We start from the raw sequence: 27179 nt of genomic DNA, 5'->3' as shown, positions 1-27179 counted from the left end.
TGTGGATCTTTCTTTCTTGGAAAGAAACTTGTTTCAAGATCAGCAAGAAGTAGTCATGTACCTCTTTATCTATTGTTGTAGCTGAGTATGTTTCTATTGCTACTAATTGTACACAAGTTCTATGGATGAAGAAAATGTTGAAGGATATAAAGGCGAATTGTAATGAACCGGTAGTTATTCACTATGATAACTCTGCTACTATTGATATATCAAAAAATCTGATATTTCATTCTAAGACAAAGCACATATCTATCAAGTATAACTTTTTTAAGGAGAAGGTGGAAGCAAATGAAGTCAGACTGGTTTATGGGAACTCTAAAGAGAAGATTGCAGACATCTTCACTAAAGATTTCTCTAAATAATCATTTAAGTGCTTCAGAGACAGATTGGGGGTTTCTGCCCCTCCGGTAGAGACCTAAGTGATGCTAATTGGCATCAGTCCGATATGCATTATCAGAGCTATTACTCAATCCAGATTGATGTGGTGCTGCTACTACTTAGGGGGAGTAGTCAGCTATAAAAATTAGAGGATTTATGGTTTTTCTTTGATATTCATGTCAAAATTCTGGTATTGATGTCAAAGGGGAGAGATATATGCGAAAACAAATCTTAACACAATATCAATGAAAGGGGTTTGTGGGAGATTGTTGGTTGTCTTCCATAGGGGGAGACTTGTTTGGCATCTCTTGGCACTTGGATGTTTTTCACATCTAGTGTTTCCATCAATGCCAAAGGGGGAGACTATTGGAATTTGGAGGAATTGATTGTGTTGCATTGATGTTTTGTCATTGATGGAAACACCAGTTGTTTTGGTTGTTTACTGGTTTTCGGTTGGTTCTGGTAGACTGGTTGGATTATGATATTAATCTGGTATACTCCGGTATGATTTGGTTTGTGGAATTGGTTTGGATTTGTCATTCATGCTATTCAAATGTGTATCATGATTAGTTGGTTTGGGATTTGATGACTTAGGAGTTATGATTTGTTCCAGTAAGCCTTCTGGTTACCTGTAAGGGTTTTACTGGCAGAGCTTTGTTGAAGATCTTTTGATGCACGTGATAAGTGGTGTTGGTGTGGCTTCTAGATGGTTCTCAAGATGTTGTTGGTTATCTTGTTCCCATTCCACTTCATCAGTGGTGTTGGATTTTGTTTATGGCAACCTATTTTGGGTCATGTGTTATCTAGGTTATGGACCAGTTTATGTAACATGTTGGAGGATGTTCCTAATGCATTACCAATGGGATTTAATGACTGGTTTACATTTTTTTTTGCCTAAGCCAACTTGGTTGATAATTGGATTATGGGTTTATGTTATGAACTTATTGTATTATCTTTTAGGTGGTCGACCTAATTGTTTTGTTCCAGAGTTTGTATAAATATGATGTAAGATCTCTTTGTAGATCATGGTAATGGTAATGGGCATATGGGATTAAAGTTATGAGATTACCTATGTGTGAATAATGTTATAATAATATGCAGAAGGTTTGGTCAATTGGGTTTATGTAAGAGGTTTAAGCCCTTCGGTACTGAGCTTAACCAAAATTGTACTCAGGCATAGGAGATGCCATCTTTGCAATTCAATCTTCATTTTTTATTGTAGTCTATATTTATTTTGTAGTCAGTGAGGCTCCTTTTTGTGATGAGCAGTGCACTCTAGGTTGTTGGCCTTCCTGCATGTGCAGGCCCCTCATATTGTAATCACATACTTACTGCAGAAGTATTATTTGATTGTGGGTAGGCTTCCCACCGTGGTTTTTCCCTTTACTGGGTTTTCCACATACAAATATTGGTGTCATGTGTTTTGGATGGATGGTAACTACTATGTGATTTATTCTTATGTATAATTTCTTTATCAGTTATTCTGGTATTTGATTTATGTATTTTGGTATTGATTTTATGTGTTCCGGTAATAAGGATTTGAATGCTTAAAGTTATGTAATCTGGTGACAACTGATTCACCACCCCCCCCTCTCAGTTGTCCTTTGATTATTTGAGTTGTCTAATTATTCCCCATCTATGTCTTTGTATTATCCCTCATCCACATGCCCCTCCCATCCATTATGTATACCTCCATCTTCCTCTCCATTACATCCCAATCCCCATATTTTTATAACACCTCCATCATATCCACTCTGCATCCAAGTTCCTTACACCATAATCCTCCAAGCCTTAATTCCAACCCCCCAATCCACAATCTCAATTCTCCATGTAATAGTAAACCTTTGCATAATCCTCATCCTCCAAAATCCACACCATCCCCATCCTCCAAGTCCTTTCTCCATAATTTTATCCAAGAAATACTAGAAATGGAGACAAAATACCCACCTCAAAACAAAGTTGCCCAATCTCCCCAAGTCCTCCATCCACCTCCATCCCCTCCAAATAAATACAAATGATAATTCCTTAAGCTTCATGATAGCACCATCCCCCTATCTACCTAAGTTAAACAATCCATATCCTCTAACATAACACCATCTCCACAACCCCAAACATATCAAGAGCCTATTTCAAAGCATGCTATCATAGATCCCTCTCAACCTCAAGATCCAAACATACTTCCATCTCATGATACCTCTCCATCTCAAAATCCTTGTCTACCCTCCACTCCATCTCATGATCACATCCCCTCCAGTCCATCTCAAGAAAAAATAAACCCTCCATCCAATGCTCTCCTTCCATCTCAAGGTCCAATCATCCCTTCCACTCCACCACATGATCCCATCCCAGGTCAATATCAAATTATTACTCCATCTCCATGTCATGATCCCAATCTATCTCATTATCCTAATCCTCCACATGATCTTAGTCCTCCACAAGATCCCAGCACCTCTAACCAAGCTATCCTTGAATCCCATACCTATCAACTTGGCTCTTCCACCTTCATCTACTCTAGTTTCCTCCAAGAGCTTATAATCCCTTTTACATCCCATCCCGCTCAAAATGGACTCGCATCTTGTTTCAAAAATAATAAGTATCCCATCGGAAAAATAATTTGTGAAAAAATAAATTATCAAGAAAAAGGGTTAGGCCTCCATGAACAAGACATATTGGAACCCCTTCAAGTCAAAGAAAATACAAGTTCATATGACCTTGGATAAAAATCTCATTCTCAAGATGTTGGTATACCTTCCATCCCTCCATCTAAATCCAAACATGATGTAGGAGCATCCCCAGTTCACAACAATCTTGCATCAACCAAAAACATTTTCCTTTCTATTTTTTTTGCAGTTTCAGTTTTTCTTTCTGTGTGTCCTGGTTTTGGCTCACTAGATCCTATGGAGTTGGATTCTACTTAAAGAATTTATCATCTTTCTTGGTTTCAAATCACATCTTATTTAGATCACTCTCTGGCAAGATATCGCTACCGGTTTCCATGACACTTTCTTGTTACCGGTTGTTCCTTTGTTACTGGTTGTCTGAAACCTATTCTAGTGATCTATCAGAACCCATTCTGAAGCTTGCAGAGCCTTGATTGTTTATCTCGATGTTTCTTGGCGTGTGGCCAACCTTCTACATTTCATCCTTTGGATTTTCTAGAGGAATCTCTTGGTGGAGGTCGACCTTGTTCATTTTGCACATTAGGTCTTGTTCTTTGGGTTTATATTTGTAATCATGCTTTAAAATATAAGAAATCATAACTAATGAGAGTATCAAGTAGATAGACTATGCCTAGAAGATAGATCTTTCACTTCAAGGTCCCGGTTGTGACCTATTCTACTAGGCCTGTGTGTCGGTATGTTGTAACTCGATTGTTACCAATTGTATGTAATAAAATTTCATGCAATAAAACTATTTGTTCTACATTGCCTCCATATTTGTGTGTTTTCGTTATGTTTACTCTTGCTAACTAGTTTGGATTGATCACCTTGAGGTCCCTCCTCACCAATGGCTTCTTAAAGTGGTATCAGAGTGAAGTTTCATTCAAGAGGTTACGTGTCCTAAATTTTGTTGTTGGGTGGCAGATTGCAGATCTGACCTGCAATAGTAGAGGACGAGCATGGATCAATGGTGTGAAGAGCAAATAGGAATGGTGGAGTGCGTGGGAATGTACACCCTACTATGATGGACATGTTGCGAGGAATAGAAGCCTAGTTAGAAGCCATGGAGACAAACCAGAGAAGAGGTCAACATATTGAAGATGTAAGTGAAGATGAAGGAGAAGAAGGCCCGACAGAACAAGTAAACCTATCGGCGGTTGATCTAGATGAAGAAAGGTTTTTAAGGGTTTTGAGTAGGGAGAACACTAAACCTCATTTTGCCCCACTAGAATATGATGGGAAGTTAGATTCAGATGAATTGATGGATTCAATCTTGGAGATCGAGAAGTATTTTTATTTTGAAAACACTACAGAAGAGATGAAGGTGAAATATGCATGTACCTAGTTGAAAGGTCATACATCTCTTTTGTGGGAGCATTTTCATGTTGATAGACAAATAATAGGTAAAGAAAAGATAAAGACATGGGATCAGATGATTACTAAGTTAAAATCAAAGTTTTTCCTGACGAATTATCAAGTGGATTTGTTTCAAAAGTTGCAGAACTTGAGACAAAAGGAATCTAGTGTGAAGGAGTACACCGAAGCATTTTACAAATTGAACATCAAATCCAAACATGTTGATGATGAAGTTGAACAAATTGAAAGATATTTGAATGGATTGTGGATGTCTATACAAGATGAACTAGGTATGATCAAATTGGAGGTGTTGAAGAGGCTTACCAATATGCATTAAAGGCTAAAGAGAAATTGAATAAAAGACATGAGCAACGATAGATAGGTAGAGGTGGAAGGTTTACTAGAGGAAGATTTTAGGGAGGAAGAGGAACTAGTACAGACTAGAACAAGGACAAGGAAGTGTGAAAAGAAGGTAATTCATATCAGAAGGATGATAGAAATTTCTACCGCAGGAGAGAACCACATGGTTACCGGAATGAGAACTTTGGAAGACAAGACAATAGGACATTTAGAGGAACTTTCTTCAAGTGTAGAGGAGAAGGACACCATGCATTTGAATGTAAGAAGATAGAGGCTACTAGAAGAACAATAGTGGTGGAAGAAAACCCCACCGGATCAAACAATAAACTAGAAGATGGATAACTACTGATCATGAGGAGAGCTTTGTGCCATATCAGAGGAGATGAAGAACCCTTATAGAGGAAGAATGTATTCAAGACCAAATGTAAGGTATCCATTAAGTGTTTTAAATTTGTTATTGATAATGGTAGTTCAGATAATCTTGTTTCATAAGAGATGGTGAATAATTTGAAATTGCAAAGATTGAAACACCCTAAGCCTTATCAGATACACGATGAACATAAGTTGTTAGTAAGTGAAAAGTGTTTGGTAAAACTGAAAATTAGGAATTATCATGATGAAGTTTTGTGTGATATTATTCCTATGGATATTTGTCATCTTTTATTGGGAATATCTTGGCAGTTTGATAGGTAGGAAATACATTATGGGAGGAAGAATAAATAAACTATTATGGCCAATGGGATGAAACAAACCTTGTTGCCCTTGCAGGAACCTTTGAAGAGTGAAGTCTGTACAAATGCTACAATCTGTTTAGTAGATCGAAGGAAATTCATGGATGGACTGAGACATGAGAATGTGTGTTTTGTCTTAATTCCTAAGAATATTGAGAGTCTGGAACCGAAAGGAGAACACCTGACAGAGATAAGAGATTTGCTCACACAATATGAGAATATCATTTCAGATAATGTACCTGATGGATTGCCACCTATTAGAAGTATTAGTCATTGCATGGACTTGGTTCCCAAAGATAGTTTGCCCAACAAAGATGCACACTAGTTGACACCAAAAGAGAATGAAGAACTAAATAGACAAGTGCAGCAATTGTTGAAGAAAGGTTTGATCAGGGAGAGTTTGAGCCCTTGTGCAATACCAATAGTATTAGCACATAAGAAGAATGGAGAATGGAGGATGTGTACCGATTCAAGATCAATAAACAAGATCACAATGAAATACCGGTCCTTTGCCTAGGATGGATGACATAATGGACTATTTGAGCGGAGCAAAATACTTTACAAATATAGATTTAAAGAGTGGATATCATCGGATCAGGATTAGAGAAGGTGATGAGTGGAAGAAAACATTCAAGACAAATGAAGGACTATATGAATGGTTGGTGATTCCTTTTGGATTGACTAATGAACCGAGAACTTTCATGAGGCTGATGAATGAGGTATTGAAGAAATTCTTGGGTAAGTTTGTTATTGTGTATTTGGATGACATTTTGTTTTTCAGTAAAACAAGAGAGGAGAATTTGTTGTAGTTAAGATAAGTTTTATAGAGGTTGAGAGAAGAAAGTTGTTGATCAATATCAAGAAGTGTAATTTCATGAAGGATGAGTTAGTCTATTTAGAATTTGTGATATCTGAGGATGGTTTGAAGATGGACCCTGAGAAAGTGAAATCCATTATTGAGTGGCCTACACCGGAAAGGATTGGAGAGGTAAGATCATTTCATGGATTGGATAGTTTTTATCGAAAGTTTATCAAAAATTTCAATTCAGTTTATAACCCTATGACTGAGACCATGAGAAGAGATCAGAAGGAATTCAAGTGGACCACCGAAGCAAACAAAAGTTTTGAATCATCAAAGAAGGAAGTGATTGAGCAACCCATGTTCGCTTTACCAAATTTCAATAAGGTATTTCAAGTGGATTGTGATGCAAGTGGAACAACAATAGGAGTAGTTTTGAGTAAAAAATGGAGAGTAGTAGCATATTTTAGTGAGAAATTGAATGATGCACATCAAATATATTAAATATATGATCAATAATTTTATGCCATAGTTCAAGCCTTGAAGAAATGGAGACACTACTTGTTGCCTAAGGAGTCTGTGTTGTATACAGATCATCAAGCTTTGCAGTATTTGAATAGTCAGAGTAAGTTGAATCGAAGACATATGAGATGGGTAGAGTTCTTGCAGAGTTACACCTTTGTATTGAATCATAGAAGTGGGAAGTCTAACAAAGTTGTTGATGCATTGAGTAGGAGAAGGAATTTTCTAACAGAAATGAGAGTGATAGTATTAGGTTTTGAAGATTTGAAAACCTTGTATGATGAAGACCCAGATTTTGCAGAACCTTATAAAGCATGTAGAGAACCGATTATGTTTGATAGGAGAAAATGGTTGGATTATTTCATTCAGGATGGGATGTTATTCAAGGGAGTCCAATTGTGCATACCTAAGAGTTCCATGAGAGAGAACCTACTAAAAGAGAAACATATAGTGGAGGTTTAGCTAGACATTTTGGTATTGACAAAACAGTTGCATTGGTGAGTGAGCAGTAATTTTGGCCCTAGATTCATAAGGATGTTAAGAGATATGTGTAGAGTTGTAGAGATTGTCAAGTTGCAAAAGGTAGTAGTTAGAATGTGGGATTGTATAAACCTTTGACAGTACTGGTGAGACCTTGGGAGGATATAAGCATAAATTTTATACTTGGATTGCCCAAGACACCAAGAGGTAATGATTCTATATTTATGGTAGTGGATAGATTTTCAAAGATGGCACATTTAATACCTTGTAAGAAGACATCATATGCATTACATGTAGTAGACCTATTTTTCAAGGAAGTGGTGATATTGCATGGAATACCTAAGAGCATAGTTTTAGATAGAGACACTAAGTTTGTTAGCTATTTTTGGAGAACACTTTGGAAGAAAATGAAGACAAATTTGAAGTTTGGTTCTACATTTCATCCACAGACTGATGGACATATAGAAGTTGTTAATCAGAGTTTGGGAAACTTGTTGAGATGTTTAGTGGGAGATAAAACTGGAAGTTGGGATTTGATACTTGCACAAGAAGAGTTTGCCTACAACAATTTAGTGAATAGAAGTATCGAAAAAGCACCTTTTGAGATTGTTACTAGAGTGCATCCTAGAGGAATATCAGAATTGAGAGACATTAGCAGTGAAGACCAGAAGAATTCAAAAACAAAATATTTTGCAGATCACATGGCAACATTACATATTCAGGTTAAACCGCATTTGGAAGACATGAACAATGAATATAAAGAGAAGGTAGATGAGAAGAGGAGACATAAGGAATTTTAAGTTGGTGATGAAGTGATGGTATATTTGAGGAAAGAGAGATTCCTGGTTGGAACTTATAATAAGTTGCACATGAAGAAATTTGGATCCTATAAGATTTTGAGAAAGTTCAATTCTGGAAATGCACATAAAGTGGAGCTACCAGATAGTCTAAGTATTTTACCTATATTTAACATTGCAGATCTTCATGAGTACATGAACCAGAATTCAGTGAGGATAGTGTTGCATACCTTGAGAAATAATTGCCCTCAAAGGAACCGGATCAGATTGAAGAGATTTTGGATAGTAGGATTGGGCGTAGTACCTAGAACAGTCAGTACAAAGAATATCTTGTGAAGTGGAAGAGAAGACCAGTTGAAGGTTCATCTTGGATTTCTCAGGAAGAGGTATGATGGTTTTGAAAAGCACTAAGAGGGGGGGGGGGGTTGAATCAGTGACACCAAAGCAATCACAACTTTAAACACTAACCGATAGATGAACTTAACTAAGAATTAAACAAAATACATGCTATCCAAAATGAAATAACAACATCCACATAAAGTAGAACATCCACCATAACACAAGTGTTTATATGTGGAAAACCCAAATAGGTAAAAACCAATGTGAGATGGAACTCAAAAGTTAACTATCTGTAGTAATAGAAAACTGACTGGTTAAGGTCTTACAAAGTGCTTTGCTAGGAGTGAATCTTGTTAGAGATCCCAAGCTTGATTAGAAGCTTATACCCTATTAAGAGTAACCTTTCTAGAGGATTTTAGAATCCAAACTAATGGATCACCTTGTTAGAGGATTTTTACAATGAAGCTTGTTAGAGCTTACCCGATTAAGGGATTTGATTTTGTTGTAATGATTAAAAAACAATAAGAAAGATTTGATTTGTTCTGAGTAGCACAAGACTTGCTTGATCAGATCATTCTATGTACATTCAACACTTCTCTCCATCTAAAAACTTATCACTCTTCAACAAAAGATTTCACTCTTTATGCATATCAGTATTCACATAGATTGCCTCTTCTATACTAGTTCTCTCTCTTTGAATGATTCACTAAGATGTCTTTAAATAGACATACAAATCCTATGTCAGCCATAGGAACATAATTTCCTAGGTGCAGTGTATCTAGACATTTAAACATAACTCATCACAAAAAATGACCGCCAAACAAACGATGCTGATAACTCATCACAAAAATGGATATCGGTTAAAACAGTCAATACCGGTTGGAACACAATATGTGAACCATTGTCCTAGAATCTTTCGCTTGATCTTCATCTTCAACTTTATCTTCAATTTGATGCCAACTTAATGTAACCATAGGTTATCTCTTAAGCACATACCGGTTGACACAGAGTACTGGTTAGAGATAGACCTTAACCATACCGGTTAATAGTATAAATCAATGAAGTTACACCTCTAGTCAATGTAATCATATGTGTGTGTGAGAGTGTTTCATCAATGACAACAAGTGATGAATACATGATAATCATCATCAAGCCAACAATCTCCCCCTTTGGCATTGATGACAACACTTAGAAATGATAGTTTTGATACTTAATATAAGTACATATCCAATAGCCAATAAGATGAGGGGGGGGGGGGGTGAATCATACAAACTTAATCTTCCATAAAAACATCAGATTCAACCTCGGTAACATATATATCAATAATATAACTAGAACTATTAAACATGCAAACTTAAAAGCATATAAACATCATAAACCCCATAACACCAAATTTAACGTGGAAACCCAAATAGGGAAAAACCACTGTGGGATTTCAGACCCACTAAGAACTATACTCTTCTAGAGTATGCTCGGTTAAAAGAAAATCATGTTAAAGATTACAAACACATTGCTAGCTGTGACCTGGTTAAGGGATTTCCCTCAGATCTGTTAAGATCTTCACCTTGTTAGAAGTGACTTGGTTAAAGGATTTTAAACACTCAATCAGAATGTCACCTTGCTAGAGGGTTTTACAAATAAGACTGTTAAGTCCACTCGGTTAAGAGATTTTTTGTCACTTTCTCAAAATAACAGTAATAAAAATCTATCTGCAACTTCACATCTAAAATGCTAAAGCAGATTCCTATTTGTTCAATACAATCTAGACATAGAACTAATCTTGTCTATCTGCTAGGCTTCTATACTATGTATTCAAATAGGTCTTCAAGCTTCTGTGCTCGATAATCACTATGTAGCATCCCTATGCATACACTTGCCTGCATACATTGTTTATCAACAGTTTCCTATTTATAAACAATTAGGTAACCGCTTAATCTCCTTGATCACATTTCCCATGATCAATCATAGCCATCAGATCTTCAATCTTGTCCAGGTTCAATGCATCTTTTGATTTGAAAATGTTTTACCCCACCTTGGAACTTGTGCCAGGGTATTGTGGTTCAATCTGCATTGTAGATCTTCATGCTGACTTTCCATTGCCTTAGATTCATTAACAAACTTCATCCACAACTCACCAATCATTTAATCAGCTCCAGCTCATCAGCTTCCTTCATTAAATAATGCATGCAAACATTGAATGCATTCTATTATAGCTCGGTTACAACTTAGTTATAACTCAGTTATAACTTGGTGAATACTAAACTTCACTCGATAGACATTCTACCTTCATTAACCAATAGCGATAACCTTAGGGTTTACTGACTAGGTTCCTTAGGGTTTACCGACTAGGTTCTTTGCTTGGTAACATAGTATAGTATTAACCTTACAATTTACAACATATGTATGATGTTAAAACAATCTAAACATCATGATCTCATCATTGTCTGACTTGGTAATAGTTGCGCATTGAATACCTTATTCATCCCCTTATTCATCATATTCTTTCCTGTGTCTTTTACCGACATTTTTATATTCTTTAAATCATACTTCTCAAGATATGGCAACATCATACTGAATTAGAAAATCAATTTCTTGACATCAATGACAAAATAATAATATCAAGACAGTAAACATCTTTAATCAGTTATATCCATAATCATCAACAACCTTCTCAATATCCTTATGAAATGCCAACAATCTTTCATTGTCTGTTATAATGCAATATTGCCAATAATCTCCCCCTTTTGCATTGATGGCAAAACCAATTGATTTGACCTTAAAAGTTTCAGATTGCTGTGATTCTAAAATGCTGAAATGCTCTCTGCCATACATTAGACTTCTCCTCTTTTCTTCAGTCTTCTTTTCAATCTGTAGTCTGCTCAGTTTTCTTTTAGTCTTCTCCCCCGATGTTAGTCTTCTCCCCCTTTGACAACAATGCCAAAAAGTAAAGAACTAAAACATAATTTATTCCTATATGAAGTGATTTCCTGCTGCTGTGTATCAACTGAGTCTCGGTCAGAGCATTTTGTCTTTAATTCTTCTTCCTTGTATTGTTTCCTATAATAATTCCTGTACACCTTTAGAAAACATCCTAAAGTAAGTAATGCAGCATCAACTCCTAAAAGATATGTGATAGAGTCATCGGATTGATGCTTTCACCGAACTCGGTCAGTGAGTGGAAGATAGGGGTAGGACCCCTAATTTACTTCAGAGATATTCAAAAGTGTCCCTTGGTAGTGGCTTGGTGAAGATATCTGCTATTTGTTCCTTTGTGCTAACATACTCCAGCACCACTTTCTTCTCTTGAGCTTCTTCTCTAAGATAATGATATTTGATAGAGATTTGCTTTGTCTTAGAGTGCATAACAGGATTTTTTGAAATATTAATGGCACTAGTATTGTCACAGAATATAATTACTGGCTTGGTAACTTTCTCATTTATACCTTCCAATAGTTGTTTGATCCATGCACTGTTGGTACAATTTAATGCTGCAGCAACGTATTCAGCTTCTATTGTTGACTGTGAAACGCATCCTTATTTCTTGCTAAGCCAACTCACTAGTCTTTCTCCTAAAAAGAAAGCTCCTCCACTTGTGCTTTTTCTATCATCAATGTTGCCTGCCCAATCAGCATCAGTATAAACTTTTAAATCAAAATTATTTCCTTTCTGATATACTAAGCCATAATCCTTAGTGTCTTTCAAGTATCTAAAAATTCTTTTGATTACTGTCATGTGTGTTTCCTTATGATCTGTAGAGAATCTTGCAACTATACCTACTGCATGTGCTATGTCTGGTCTGCTGTGAACAACATATTGTAGCTTTCCAATCGTGGATCGGTAAAGTGTCTCATCAACAGATGCAAATTCATCATTCTTTGATAATTTATAGTTGGTAGTCATAGGAGTACTTACTGGTTTTAAATCCTCCATTCCAAATTTCTTCAAGATTTACTTTATGTACTTGGATTGAGTAATGAAAATCTCATTTTTCATTTGCAATATCTGTAAACCTATAAAATACTTTATCTCACTGATTAATGACATCTCAAATTATTTGCTCATTTCATTTCCAAAGTTCTTACATAAAGAGTCATTTCCACAAAATATAATATCATCAACAAATATGGCTGAGATCAATATTCCATTTTCATCATTCTTCATGTACATGTTGTTGTTCTCACTTGTCCTTATAAAACCAATCTTAATCAAATAAGAGTGCAATCTTTCATACCATGCTCTAGGTGCTTGTTTCAAACCATATAAAGCTTTGTTCAATTTACATACCTAATCTTTATTATTGTCTTCAACAAATCCTTCAGGTTGTTCAATAAAAACTTCTTCTTCTAATATTCCATTCAGAAATGCAGATTTGACATCCATTTGATATACCTTGAAATTTTTGAAAGCAGCATAGGCCAACAATGTTCTTACTCCTTCAAGTCTAGCAGCAAGTGCAAAAGTTTCACCATAATCAATTCCTTCTTCTTGAGCATAACCTTTGCAAACTATTCTTGCTTTGTTTCGAATGACCTCTCCTTTTTCATTCAGCTTGTTTCTGAAAATCCACTTTGTACTAATTACATTTTTGTCCTTTGGTCTTCTTGGGATTAGTGTCCATGTGTCATTCTTCTTGATTTGATCAATCTCTTCTATCATAGCATTTATCCAATCTTCACTGTTAAATGCCTCTTTCACTATTCTCGATTCAAAATCAGATATCAAACATGTGTTCTATCTCAGTTTGTTCCTTGTCATCACTGGATCATCCTTATCTCCTATAATCTGACTTGGTGCATGATTTCTTCTGACATACTTGGCTAATACAGGCTCGGTAGGCTTTGTATGATCTTCTTCATCACTCGATAACTGGATATTCTCTTCATTTTCTTCAACAGTCTTCTCGGTAAGACTTCTCGGTTGAACATAGACAAATTCATCATAGTCTTCTGGTTCCTTGGAATTTTCTTCATCATTTCTTTTTGCAAATTCATCAATTTTCACATTTGTACTTTCTACTATTTTGTTAGATGATTTGATCAGACATTTAAATGCTTTGCTTCTAGAAGAATAACCTAGAAATGTTCCTTCTTCACTTTTCTGATCAAACTTGCCATTTCTATCATCTTTGTGAACATAGCATCTACTTCCAAAGATTTTAAAATAACTAACATTAGGTTTCTTATCATACCAGATTTCATATGGTGTCTTCAAAGTACCTTTCTTCAATTGAACTCGGTTCAAGGTGTAAACTATTGTGCTTATTGCTTCTCTCCAAAATGTTTGTGGCACCTTCTTTTCAATCATCAGTGTTCTAGCACAATCCACAATAGATCTGTTTCTTCTCTCAGCTATTCCATTCTACTGTGGAGTTCTTGGTGCAGAGACTTGTCTTTTAATACCATGATCATTGCAGAATAAGTTGAACTCATCAGATGTGAACTCTCCTCCTCTATCTGATCTAAGACATTTCAGTTGTCTTCCTATTTCATTTTCAACTCTTTCCTTGTACCATTTAAACATTTGAAAAGCTTCTAATTTTTCTTTTAAAAACATTACTGACATCATCCTTGAATAGTCATCCACAAATAATATGAAATATTTATCACCATAATAACTTTGAACTTTCATAGGACCACAAACATCAATGTGCAGTAAATCTAAAATTCCCTTAGAAGTGTAAGACTTACTTGTAAAGCTTGATCTTGTCATCTTACCCATCTGGCATCCTTGGCACATAGCATTCTCAGGTTTTTCAAGACTCGGTAGACCTCTTACTCGGTGCTTCTTGCTTATTTTGATCAGATTATCAAAATTTACATGACAAAACCTTGTATGCCATAACCAGGTATCATCTATCTTTGCATACAAACACTTGTTACGAGTTGAGTCAAGGTGAAATGTGTTACCTTTTGTTTGTGTCCCAGTAGCAACTAACTTTCCATTCTTGTCATGAACTTTGACAATTCCTTTCTGAAATTCTATTCGGTAACCTGTGTTGTTTAGCTGTGCTACACTCAACAAATTGTATTTCAAACCTTCAACCCAAAAAACATCATTGCATCTTGCATTGTCAAGAAGTGTTATAGATCCTTTACCTTTCACTAGACATGGTGCATCATTACCAAATCTAACATAGCCTCCATCATAATCTTCTAATATAACAAACTTGTGTTTATCTCCTATCATATGATGTGAGCATCCAGTATCTATGATCCAAGAATCATTAGTGTTTATGTGTGATATTAGGGCTTTTTCTTCATACCTTTCTTCATCTAATCCATCTTTGATAGCCACATAAACTACTTCCTCTATATCAGTCTCATCTGATTTATCATCGTTAGATTCCTCATCAGCTATTAAGCATGTCTTTCTATCTCTTATTCTGAAGTCTTGGTGTCCTCTATAATGATTATCTTTCTGTCTGTCATCTCGGTAATCTCTCTTTTCAGTAAAAATCTTTGTCAAGATAGTTAGAAGCCATATGTCCTATCTTATCACAATTGAAACATTTCAAAGGTAGTTTTCCTTTATACTTACCTTTGCCTCTCGGTAACCTTTTGGCTAGTAGTGCTTCAAACTCTTCTTGCTTTCTGATTTCCTCATGCAGTTTGTGTACTTCTTCCATGTTCTTAGGAAATATTTCACTTTCTCCACTGTGATCTCCTTCAGAGTACTTATATTTTCTTTCATTGTAATCATTAGATTCATCAAGATGAAAAGAACTAAATGCAGACTCAACTTTATTTACCGAAGATCCACTGTTATCAAAATTACTTAACTCAAATGCATGTAGCTTACCAATAGTAGCATCTAGAGAAACTGGCATATTAGGTACAGACCTCAATTCATTGATTGCAGAGACTCAGATTCCATAAGTTGGTAGAAGGGTTCTCAACAACTTACTTGTTATATCCTTTTCTTCAATAGTTCCACCTGCTCCTTTGATTTGATTGACAATCTCGTTTAGTCTTGTACTGTACTGAGTTATGTTATCACCTTCATTCATCCTCATAGATTCAAGTTGTCCTCTTAGACTATCTACTTTTTCTCTTTGAACATGTTCATCTCCTCCATATACTAATATGAGCTTATCCTACATTGCCTTTGCATCATTGCAACCTTCTAGATCATTAAACTCTGAGTCGGTCAATGCAGATGTTATTTCAATCATTGCTTGAATATGTCTTGCTTTGCCTATATCTCTTCCATAGTCAATGGATAGGTGCTCGGTGTAACAAAATCATTCTCTAGATAGTATACATCATATTCTCCAACTCCTGATAGATGTAGCTTCATCCTTTTCTGTCATGTAGAGAAACTTGACTTGTTCAGCTACGGTGCATCCCTCTTATACATCTTTGGATCTTTAACTCAAGTACCTTTAAACTTTTCTTCCGGAGTCCAAAGCTCTGATACCAATTGATAGTTCTGATACTTAATATGTATAGATCCAATAGCCAATAAGATGAGAGGGGGCGGGGGGGGGGGGGTGAATCATACAAACTTAATCTTCCATAAAAATATCAGATTCAACCTCGGTAACATATATCAGTAATATAACCAAAACCGTTAAACATGCAAACTTAAAAGCATATAAACATCATAAACCTCATAACACCAGATTTAACGTGGAAACCCAAATAGGGAAAAACCACTATGGGATTTCAGACCCACTAAGAAATATACTCTTCTATAGTATGCTTGGTTAAAAGAAAATCCTGTTAAAGATTATAAACACATTGCTAGATGTGACCCGGTTAAGGGATTTCCCTCATATCTGTTAGGATCTTCACCTTGTTAGAAGTGACCTTGTTAAAGGATTTCAAACACTCAATTAGAATGTCACCTTGCTAGAGGGTTTTACAAATTAGACTGTTAAGTCCACTCAGTTAAGAGATTTTCTGTCACTTTCTCAAATAACAGTAATAAAAATCTATCTACAACTTCACATCTAAAATGCTAAAGTAGATTCCTATTTGTTCAATACAATCTAGACATAGAACTAATCTTGTCTATCTGTTGGGCTTCTATACTTTGTTATTCAAATAGGTCTTCAAGCTTCTGTGCTCGTAAGCACTATGTAGCATCCCTATGTGTACACTTGCCTGCATACATTGTTTACCAACAGTTTCCTATTTATAAACAATTAGGTAACCGCTTAATCTCCTTGATCACATTTCCCATGATCAATCATAGCCATCAGATCTTCAATCTTGTCTAGGTTTAATGCATCTTTCGATTTAAAAATGTTTTACCCAGCCTTGGAACTTGCATACATTTCTTGGAACTTGTGCGAGGGTATTGCGGTTCAATCTGTGCTGTAGATCTTCATGCTAACTTTCCATTGCCTTAGATTCATTAACAAACTTTATCCATAGCTCACCAATCATTTAATCAGCTCGAGCTCATCAGCTTCCTTCATTAAATAATGCATGCAAACATTTAATGCATTTTGTTATATCTTGGTTACAACTCGGTTATAACTCGGTGAATACTAAACTTCACTTGATAGACATTCTGCCTTCATTAACTGATAGCGATAACCTTAGCGTTTACCGACTAGGTTCCTTAGGGTTTACCGACTAGGTTATTTGCTTGGTAACATAGTATAGTATTAACCTTACAATTTACAACATATGTATGATGTTAAAACAATCTAAACATCATGATCTCATCATTGTCTGACTCGGTAATAGTTGCCCATTGAATACCTTATTCATCCCCTTATTCATCATATTCTTTCCTGTGTCTTTTACTGACATTTTTATATTCTTTAAATCATTCTTCTCAAGATATGGCAACATCATACTGAATAAGAAAATCAATTTCTTGACATCAATGAGAAAATAATAATATCAAGACAGTAAACATCTTTAATCAGTTGTATCCATAATCATCAACAACCTTCTCAATATCCTTATGAAATGCCAACAATCTTTCATTGTCTATTATAATGCAATATTGCCAACAAGAAAAAAAATGAGTAATACAATACCACTAAGTGTGCATACACAACATATTTACATATGTACTCATATTCCCCTTTAATGCAATACTCCCCCTTAATGCATGAATAAATACAAAATTTTCAATAACACACATACATATTTTTACTCCCCCTTTGATAGCAATGCCAAAATGATAAAGTAAAATATATACATATATATAGAAAATCTGTATCAAGTGTTCATCATATTTTACAATTTTAAACAAGTTCATGCATTGGCTATTCTCATGAAAATATTATTGAAATTCTGCTTCATCTGGGATAGAGAATTCTCCCATGATTCCAATATGTTATCTGTATACTCAGAGGTAGACAACAACTAGGAATAGAATTCTTTCATTGAGTCGAGTGTGCAGGTTTCAGGAGTAGCAAGAATAGCTTCTGCACTGGAGTAGGCTTTCTGACTCTTGAGCTCTCTTTGAGATCGGAATCTCTTCGCTCTCTCATTATCATTCTTGTTCAGTCTGTCATGCAAATCATCCATAGACTGGTTAAGGCATGAATGGAGTCTTGGAGTGGGACATATGCCTTGCATAACCTTTCTATTTCCTGTTCAGTTTCAACTTGATTCTTAGAAATATCATAATAAAAGAAAGTAATATTGGAGGTAGAGGCAAGATACTTCCCTCCAGATTCAATAGCTTTCTTTAACAAACTGCCTTTATGAGATAAATCCATTGTGCTATTTTCAATGTTCTTAGCCTATTTATCTCCATATGCCTTCTTGTGGCTCTTCTCAATAGATATTTGAGTAGCATTTTCAAGCGATTTGATTTGATCATATGCATTTGCAACTAACTGACCAATTTTGCTGATAGGAGTGCGAAGATGTGCAATAGAGGTTTCTGGTAGTAAACTAGATAAAATTTCTACTGCATTCTGGATTGTCTCTGCTTCAATCCTCTGCTCTTTGAGTCGCTTCTTGTGTGCTCGAGATTGCATAACATTAGCAATCTTCATCATTTCTGATGCACTCAAGGTGTTCATGTCAATAGGTTTCTGAGATACTTAAAGAATCTTCATCATCATCATCAAGTAGTTCTTGCTTTTCTGGTTCAGGGGGTATACTCTTAATGATGGCTCTTTCTATGTTTTTCTCTGTTGTATCTTTAGTTTGTTGATTAATAGCTTCCTCAGTGGACTCCTTTTGACTAATCTCAATGACCGATGGAGAGTGGGGTTTCTCCAGTTGTTCAATTGCCGGTTCACTGATGACTTTTAGTTGATTATCCAATTGATCAACTGATGTAACCTGTACTTTTGTGATTGTAGGAGGATCCATATCTGGTGCAGTGATGTCTCTAGATAGGTCTACTATGTCCAAAATATCTTCATCAACAAGAATAATGGAATCATCCTTCTTCTTGGTTGGATAGACTACGTCAACTTGAAAATTTTCCTCTTCATCCATTTCCGGTCGAGGAACATCGTCTGTAGTATCATCCTTATTGCTAGAGTGGATGACTTCTTCCCTCTTTTTGATTATATAGGCTAGCTAATGTGTCTCAGACTCAACAAATGACCTTTTTGCATTAAGAAACTTCAGTCTTCTTCCTTTAAAATCAAAATATGTTTTGTATTCCTTAGTTAAAGTACTAATTCCATTTGATGATAGATTGGGAGAATACTGTACAAATACTTCATCATTAATCTTCTTTTCTAATTGAATGGCTTCTTCCCATTTATCTAACAAAGTATTCTACAAAGAGACTGAAATATCTTTCTCCAAATCATGCAGAAATCTATTGTAATGACCCAAATAGGTTATTACCTATTGGATTACTTGCTTCTGCCCATCTTCAGTAAAAGAATCATACTGTTCTTTTACATTGTCAAACCTGTTTCTTCCCAATGACTTCATTGTTCTCTCAAAGATTGTGTCAGGTTTGTAGGTAGCAATATCTATAGGTGTAGTTGCCTTTGGCACTACCTTTACCTTCTTAGGTGTTTTGCAGGTTTCTTTTTCCTTCTTTGGTTCTTCTTCAGAATCTGTACCCTTGGACTCTGGTTGCAAAATCAGTTTCCTATTTCTCTTCTTTGGTGCGCTCTCCTTCTTTTCATATGCTTTAGGTGTTGGTTCCTTCTTGGTTAGGACACTCCGAGTCACCCTTGTGGTCTTTTTCATAGGAGATTTTTCATCACATTTCTTTTGCTTTCCTTTCACTTTAGCTACAAGTGCAGTACCAGTTTCAATTGGTGCAACTTGGACTACCAAGATGTCCAATTGTGCCTTCTTTTTATTTTTGGGTGATGCTAACAGGGTATTAGCATAGCCGACCAGCAAATCATGTTTGACCTCATAGCTCATATCTTCCATTTCTTCTTCTCTAGGTTCAATTGCTTGCATCAAGCAGAAGTCAGTGGTAACCGTGAAGACTATGTCTTTTGCAAAGTGTTTAACCACATCTTTAGGTAACCGCACTCTCATGCTCATCTTTTTCTCAAATTCATTAAAATACTTGTTTGTGGCAGCTGAAAAAGTATTCTTCATAGCCTTAATGTTGTTCTTGATCTGTGCATTGACTAGTTTTTCGTTGGACCATTCAATATCGCCAATACCTATTAGGAAGGTCTAAAAGTAGAAAAATAACTCGGCTAACAACTGACCATATTTGAAATTTTGTAAATTGTCCTTCTTAACGGATTTCAAATTTTGAAATAATTGGTCTCTGATAGCTTCACAAATATCATAGTCTGCATTATCAACAATCATTCTATGTGCTATGTGAATTGTTGCAGATGGAACATTGTTAAGTCTACTAGAGTATAAGACACGGTAGCCTATCACCATTGCTACAAGTTTCATTGTAGGGTCTCTAGTAGTGTTGATAGAGAAAGCACGCTTATCACATGTAGAACTAGTTAGCTTGAAGACAATGTCCTTTGAAATTCTTCTCAGCACAGGAATTTCACCGGTTGAGCAATAACCCGTTACAGCCCTAATAGCCTCCTTAGTTATCGTATGGGTTTTTTTCAAATACATATTCTCTCTATGGACTCAACTCAAGATGATTCTTATGTGTTCATCCTCAAAGTCTTCGAGAAAATAAGTGACATTATGAAACCCTTTTTAAAAAACCTTGCATATTTTGCTTCTTTTTTTCCATTCTTATCACTAAGTGATTTCAGCTGAGTATAGATGTGTAGATTTCCTAAATCTTCTATTTTGCAATCTATCTAGCTGGACAAGTCACCTTTGACCACAACACCACTTGAAACTTGTGATAATGCATTATAAGACATCATTTCATTTGCCTTTAGAGATTCCTTAGGCTCAACAGTGATCATCAACCTCTCTATAGATTTAGAAGTAGATACCATTCTAGATTAATAGATTTTGAAGAGGTATACAAAGAAATACCTTGTACCTTGCACGTCGCTCTGTTTTCCGGTTGAAATTTTCAAATGCACACCCATTTGCCTTTCTGCAACTTTCAATAATTTTCCAATTTACACCAAGACAATCTTGTTCTGCTCTACAATCGCTTCAAATTTCTTTTTTGAAAGAGTTAGGGTAAAAAAGATAGAGTAAAACTTGTTTTTATCCACTTTACCGACCACAACAAATGCTCACACTTTTAGGCTATAAAACCTAATTTTTATTTACTGCTTGAGTGAAATACCGGTTGATAACATGTCAGCAAAAATTCACCAAGATTCAAAAAAAATCTTTCTCGCTCATTTTACAAAGGGGTCCCAAAATTTTTTATCCTTATGCTCCCCTTAGCCGTGTTAGATAGGCTTCAGTCACTGGTGTTGGATTCTCTTCACTGGGTGAAGGAATGGTTTCCTCTACAGGCAATTCTTCACTTTTCTTCTTCCAAGTCCGGTTCATATCTTCTCTAGTTTCCTCAACATCAATTTTATGCTTGCCTTTTTGATCCTTGAAAGAGTTGACCGGTTTACTATTCCTTGATCTGCAAAACTTTGCCAAGTGCCCTGGTTTGTTGCAGTGGTAGCAGACCATACCAGATGATCTCCGGGGTCCTGCATTTCCTCTTCCTATTCTTTTTCTGTAGTTCATAGCCACATGACCAAAGTTATTATAAAAGGCGCAAACAACATGTGTTGCCTTTTCCATTTCGAATGGACTAAACCAGTTTCCATAGGATCTTTGACAGTTTCAGTTTACCTGGTTATCAAAATTCCTTATCCTATCACCATTTGGTCTAGGATGCATATGCGGTATAGGATTTTTTGATCCATATCTGCACTCAATATGTTTATGCCCATACATTCCACATGTGTAGAAATGACCTTCAAACTTTCTAGACACATATCTAGAATTAGTATTGTAACTTGCATTTCTATTAGGTTTGTTCCTATAAACATTTGTAGTATGACCGGGCTTGTGACAGACAAAATAAATAGGTTTAAAATCCTTCTTATCGGTATTCTTATTGACTTTAGAAGCAGTTTTGTTCTTTGTACCAGAGGATTCACCTTTTTCAGTTGTATGAAAACCAAGTCCAAAGATATCACCCTTAATTCTCTATGATTGAATTTGTTCTTCCAGCATGGTATAACTTTTGATGAACTTCTCCAATTTCTCATTGGATTCAGTAAGCTTTTTGACAAGATCTTCATTATGCTTAGACAAGTTTTCTTGCAGAGATGATGCCAACTCAAGATCTAGCTTTAGGTTTTCCTTTTCTTCTGTTTCAGCAATCAAGTCCTCATGTATAGTATCTTTTTCCCGTTTGATCTTTATGATCTCCTGATCTCTTACCTTGATAAGATCTTCAGTAACTCTTCTGGCTTCTAGTTCCTAACTCATGCAGATAATGAGACCTTCTAGTTCTCTTCTTAGATTCAGTTTTTCATTGTTCACCTTTTCAACTTCATCAGCTAAAGCTTCAATATTGGCTTCATCTAAAGAACTTTTATCAGATATTTCTAGAAGTTTTTTAGTTAACTCTCTCCTTTTGGCTTGAGAGACTTTTAGTTTGCCCCTAAGGGATTCAATCTCATTTCTAATAGCTTCTAGAACTCTAACCATCTCAAAGTAGCTTCTATTCCCCATGGTAGTTTCAATATTTCTCTAAGTAGTTAGGCTTCAAAGAAGTTAGGCTCTGATACCAATTGATGGTCTTGAAAAGCACTGAGAGGGGGGGGGGGGTGAATCAGTGACACCAAAACAAGCACAACTTTAAACACTAAATGGTAGATGAACTTAACTAAGAATCTTAACAAAATACATGCTATCCAAAATGAAATAACAACATCCACATAAAGTAGAACATCCACCATAACACAAGTGTTTATACGTGGAAAACCCAAATAGGTAAAAAATATAGTGAGATGGAACTCACAAGTTAACTATCTGCAGTAATAGAAAACTGACTGGTTAAGGTCTTACAAAGTGCTCGGCTAGGAGAGAATCTTGTTAGAGATCCCAAGATTTATTAGAAGCTTATACCATGTTAAGAGTACTACTATTAAGAGTAACCTTGCTGGAGGATTTTAGAACATCTTGTTAGAGGATTTGTACAATGAAGCTTCTTAGAGCTTACCTGATTAGGGGATTTGATTATGTTGTAATGATTAGAAAACAACAAGAAAGATTTGATCTATTCTCAGTAGCACAAGACTTGCTTGATTTGATCATTCTAAGTACATTCAACACTTCTCTCCATCTAAATACTTATCGCTCTTTAGCAAAATATTTCACTCTTTATGCATATTAGTATTTGCATAGATCGCCTCTTCTATATCAGTTCTCTCTCTTTGAATGATTCACTAAGATGTCTTTAAATAGACATACAAATCTTATGTCGGCCATAGGAACACAATTTCCTAGGTGCAATGTATCTAGACATTTAAACATAACTCATCACAAAATATGACTGCCAAACAAATGGTGTTGGTAACTCATCACAAAAATGTATACCGGTTAAAACAGTCAATACCAGTTGAAACACAATATGTGAACCGTTGTCCTGGAATCTTCTACTTGATCTTCATCTTCAACTTTATCTTCATTTTTATGCCAACTTAATGTAACCATAGGTTATCTCTTAAGAACATACCAATTGACACAAAGTAGCAGTTAGAGATAGACCTTAACCATACTGGTTAACAGTGTAAATCAATGAAATTACACCGGTAGTCAATATAATCATATGCGTGTGTGAGAGTGTTTCATCAATGACAACAAGTGATAAATATATGATAATCATCATCAAGCCAACAAGGTAGCCTGCCTTGGTTTCCCTCTAACCCCAACAAAGTGAGAGGCTCACTTTCCAATAACCCTGGATGTTTGATGCTAGAGCATGCCCGGTTCACAACAATCTTGCATCAACCAAAAACATTTTGCTTTCTGTTAAGTTTCCAGTTTCAGTTTTTCTTTTTGTGTGTCCCGATTTTGGCTTACTAAATCCTATGGAGTTGTATTGTACTTTAAGACTTGATCATATTTCTTTCTTTCAAATGACATCTCATTTGGATCGCTTTCCAACAAGATATCGCTACTGGTTTCCATGACAGTTTCTTGTTATTGGTTGTTCCTTTGTAACTGATTGCATGAGACCTATTTTGGTGATCTACCAGAACCCATTCTGAAGCTTGCAGAGGCTTGAGTGTTGATCTTAATGTTTCTTGGCATGTGACCAACCTTCTACATTTCATCCTTTAGATTTTCAGGAGGTATCTCTTGGCGAAAGCTGACCTATTTCATTTTGCACATTAGGTCTTGTTCTTCGGGTTTTGATCCCTTTTGGGCTGACTAGATCCTTTATATATATATATATATATATATATATATATATATATATATGTAATCATTCTTTAGAATGTAAGAAATCAAAACCAATCAGAGTATCAGGTAGATAGATTGTCATCCATTTATCATCCCCTAATCTTATCCAATCCACTTATCCTCCACCCATCCTTTTATCGAGCCTTGGTTCTCCCTTGTCATTGGTCCCAATCCATTTATCCTTTATCCATCATCCAATCCTATCATATCCAATCATTTATTCTCCCACTATTCTATCCAATCCATCAATCATCCTCCCATCTTATCAAATCCATTTATCATCTTCCTATCCTCTCCAATCCATTTATTCATCTTTCATCCCTATAATCCAAAGATCCCAAAATAGTTTATCCTAATCCATGTGATCCAATATTTTAATCTAGCCCATCATCCTTAATCAATCTACCATCTTGATCCAAATCAATTGATAATCCATTGATCAATATTTAATCCAATCATCATCATGGGATGTATCCTTCCCAATCCTTGGAGTATGCATTGTTCTTATCATTAACTTTTCTATGCTCTTTATCAATCAATCAATCAATCAATTGGTTTTCAGCTTGACTAGGGGCAAAATTTTGGTTTTTTTTTTGGTTTGTTATGCATGCTTGCTTGTTGCTTGTGTGTGTTTTCATCATTTGCATTTACAAGGGTCTTTCCATACTATTACCACAAAGGTATCATAAGGCATATGTTTGCACATGGCCTTTTTGACCACGTACTTGACACATTGTTACCCTGGTTCCTCATACCTTGGTGAATAACTTTAAGCACAATATTAAATCTAGGTTGCTCATACCACTATAGCATGATTCTCCTCCATTTTTCTTCATATCCTTCCATTCATCATCCTTATCATATTTCCTTTCACCTTTCATCCTATAGTCCTAACCATTTTTAGAGCACGCTCGTGTTCTTGGAACCTACATGTCCTCTTGAGGGGGCATACCACTACCTCCTTGTCACCCTTCCTAACTCACCTATGATTGGTACATCATGCGACTAGTCCTTATCCTTTTCTATGCACTATGTTTTATTCTTCTTTGATATAACATCTCTTCATGATGCTATATCAAAGAGGGGCAAAATGTAGACACCCAAATTTGTCCATACCCAACCACACTTGACCTTATCCGATTCTAGCCAATTAAATAAATTTTTATTATTTATTTAATTAATATTTTATCTTAACCCACTGCCTTTAATTAAATAAATTTACATTTATTTAATTTATCCTTCACCCTTAATTAAATAGATTTATATTTATTTAATTAATTTTATCATTAACCATTAATTAAATTAATTTACATTTATTTGATTATGTCTAACCTTGTCCTACAAATCCTCCTACTAAATTAATTAATTGATTGATTCAAGATAATTATCCAAATTAAAAATTTTCCTATTATTAAATGTTGGCATTTTTTATGATTATGTTGTGATTGTCATTGATGGACACACACTTGCTATGAGATCACTTTTTGTATGTATGAGTTATGCTCAACCGGTATTTGTTTCAAGCCAGTATTATATTATAGTCTTTAGACTATTGGTATCTTGCATAAAGTGTTTACCAATCTCAAGTGGCATGAGGACCTCAAGCAGTTCGAGGATCTCAAGTGGAATGGAGCAAAAGAACTAGAAGTGGCAGTTATTATTTTCCCAGTCTTCATTTATGTCAATCGGTAATCTATTTAATAGCTAAACCGGTATTACTCTGAGTTACCAACTGGTAATGTGTTTAATAGCTAAACTGGTATTACTCTGAGTTACCAACTGGTAATCTGTTTAATAGTTAAACTGGTATTACTTTGAGTTACCAACCGGTAATCAGTAAAGTTGTATAAACCGGTAATACTCTGTGATGAGTTACCAACCGGTATATCTTTGTGATGATTTACCATCCACTGACACTTTGACAGTGATTTTGTGTCATGTTACCAAATGTGTCTAGATTCAATGAACCTAGGAACTGTTAGGATTCCCACAGATACTGAGAGTGGGGGGGGGGGGGTGAATTCGTATCTAATTGGTTTGATGATTTTCTTAACCTAAAACATGTAGAACATATTAATATTGTATACCGGTAAACAAGAAATAATGCAATAAATAGAGATAACAACAACCACATGAAAAACACACCATAACACAGTAGTTTAACAAGGAAAACCAGTGTGGGAAAAACCTTGGTGGGATTTGTGACCCATAATATTCACTTACTAGCCAATAAGAGAATATTATTGCTACAAGAGGGGCCTGCACATGCAAGAAGGCCAAGTGCCTAGAGCTCACTGCTCAATTACAAAATGGGAAGTCTCGCTGACTTACAAAATGGATTATATAAATCCAATGTCTTGTACTACTTCAAAATAGCATCTACTATGCCAGATCCAGTATTGGTTTATAGCTCTGCTTCATATATAAACCCTTAACCTATAATTCGCATAATAGGTCTATCTTATTTCACCCATATATTTTCTTCCATCTATTACAAAATGTTCTACAATGATCTCTTATATATATGAGTCATTTTACAACTTTCCAAGTCGGCTTACAATGATTTTTCAATAATAAACAAAATATATTACAAACAAAATTCCCACTGGCTTCTGTGTCGGTGTGCATTCTTTTACTGTCGGTGCCGGTGGTTTGTGTGACGGTAAATTGTCTTGCCGGTGTCATAGGATTGTAAGGTTGCCATCAATGACAAAACCTTCAATCACCTACAATGTCTCATTGGAGTGTGCATTTGCCAACAATCTCCTCGTTTGGCATTGATGGCAACACTCATGAGAAAAATCCAAAAACTGTCATCCAAAAAGAATCTGTTAGTATTGTCTTACCAAAAATGTGTACCAAAAGAATGTATCAAAAGAATGTGTACTCCCCCTAAGTTGATGAGTCATTTTACTGATTATTCTTCTCATTCCACTACTCCCCCTTTGGCATCAATGACAAAGGTTGTCAAAGTGTCAATGAGTGTGGTT

This window comes from Cryptomeria japonica, chromosome 4, assembly GCF_030272615.1.
Source record: "Cryptomeria japonica chromosome 4, Sugi_1.0, whole genome shotgun sequence".
NCBI lineage: Eukaryota > Viridiplantae > Streptophyta > Pinopsida > Cupressales > Cupressaceae > Cryptomeria > Cryptomeria japonica.
This window is presented reverse-complemented; position numbering follows the sequence as displayed.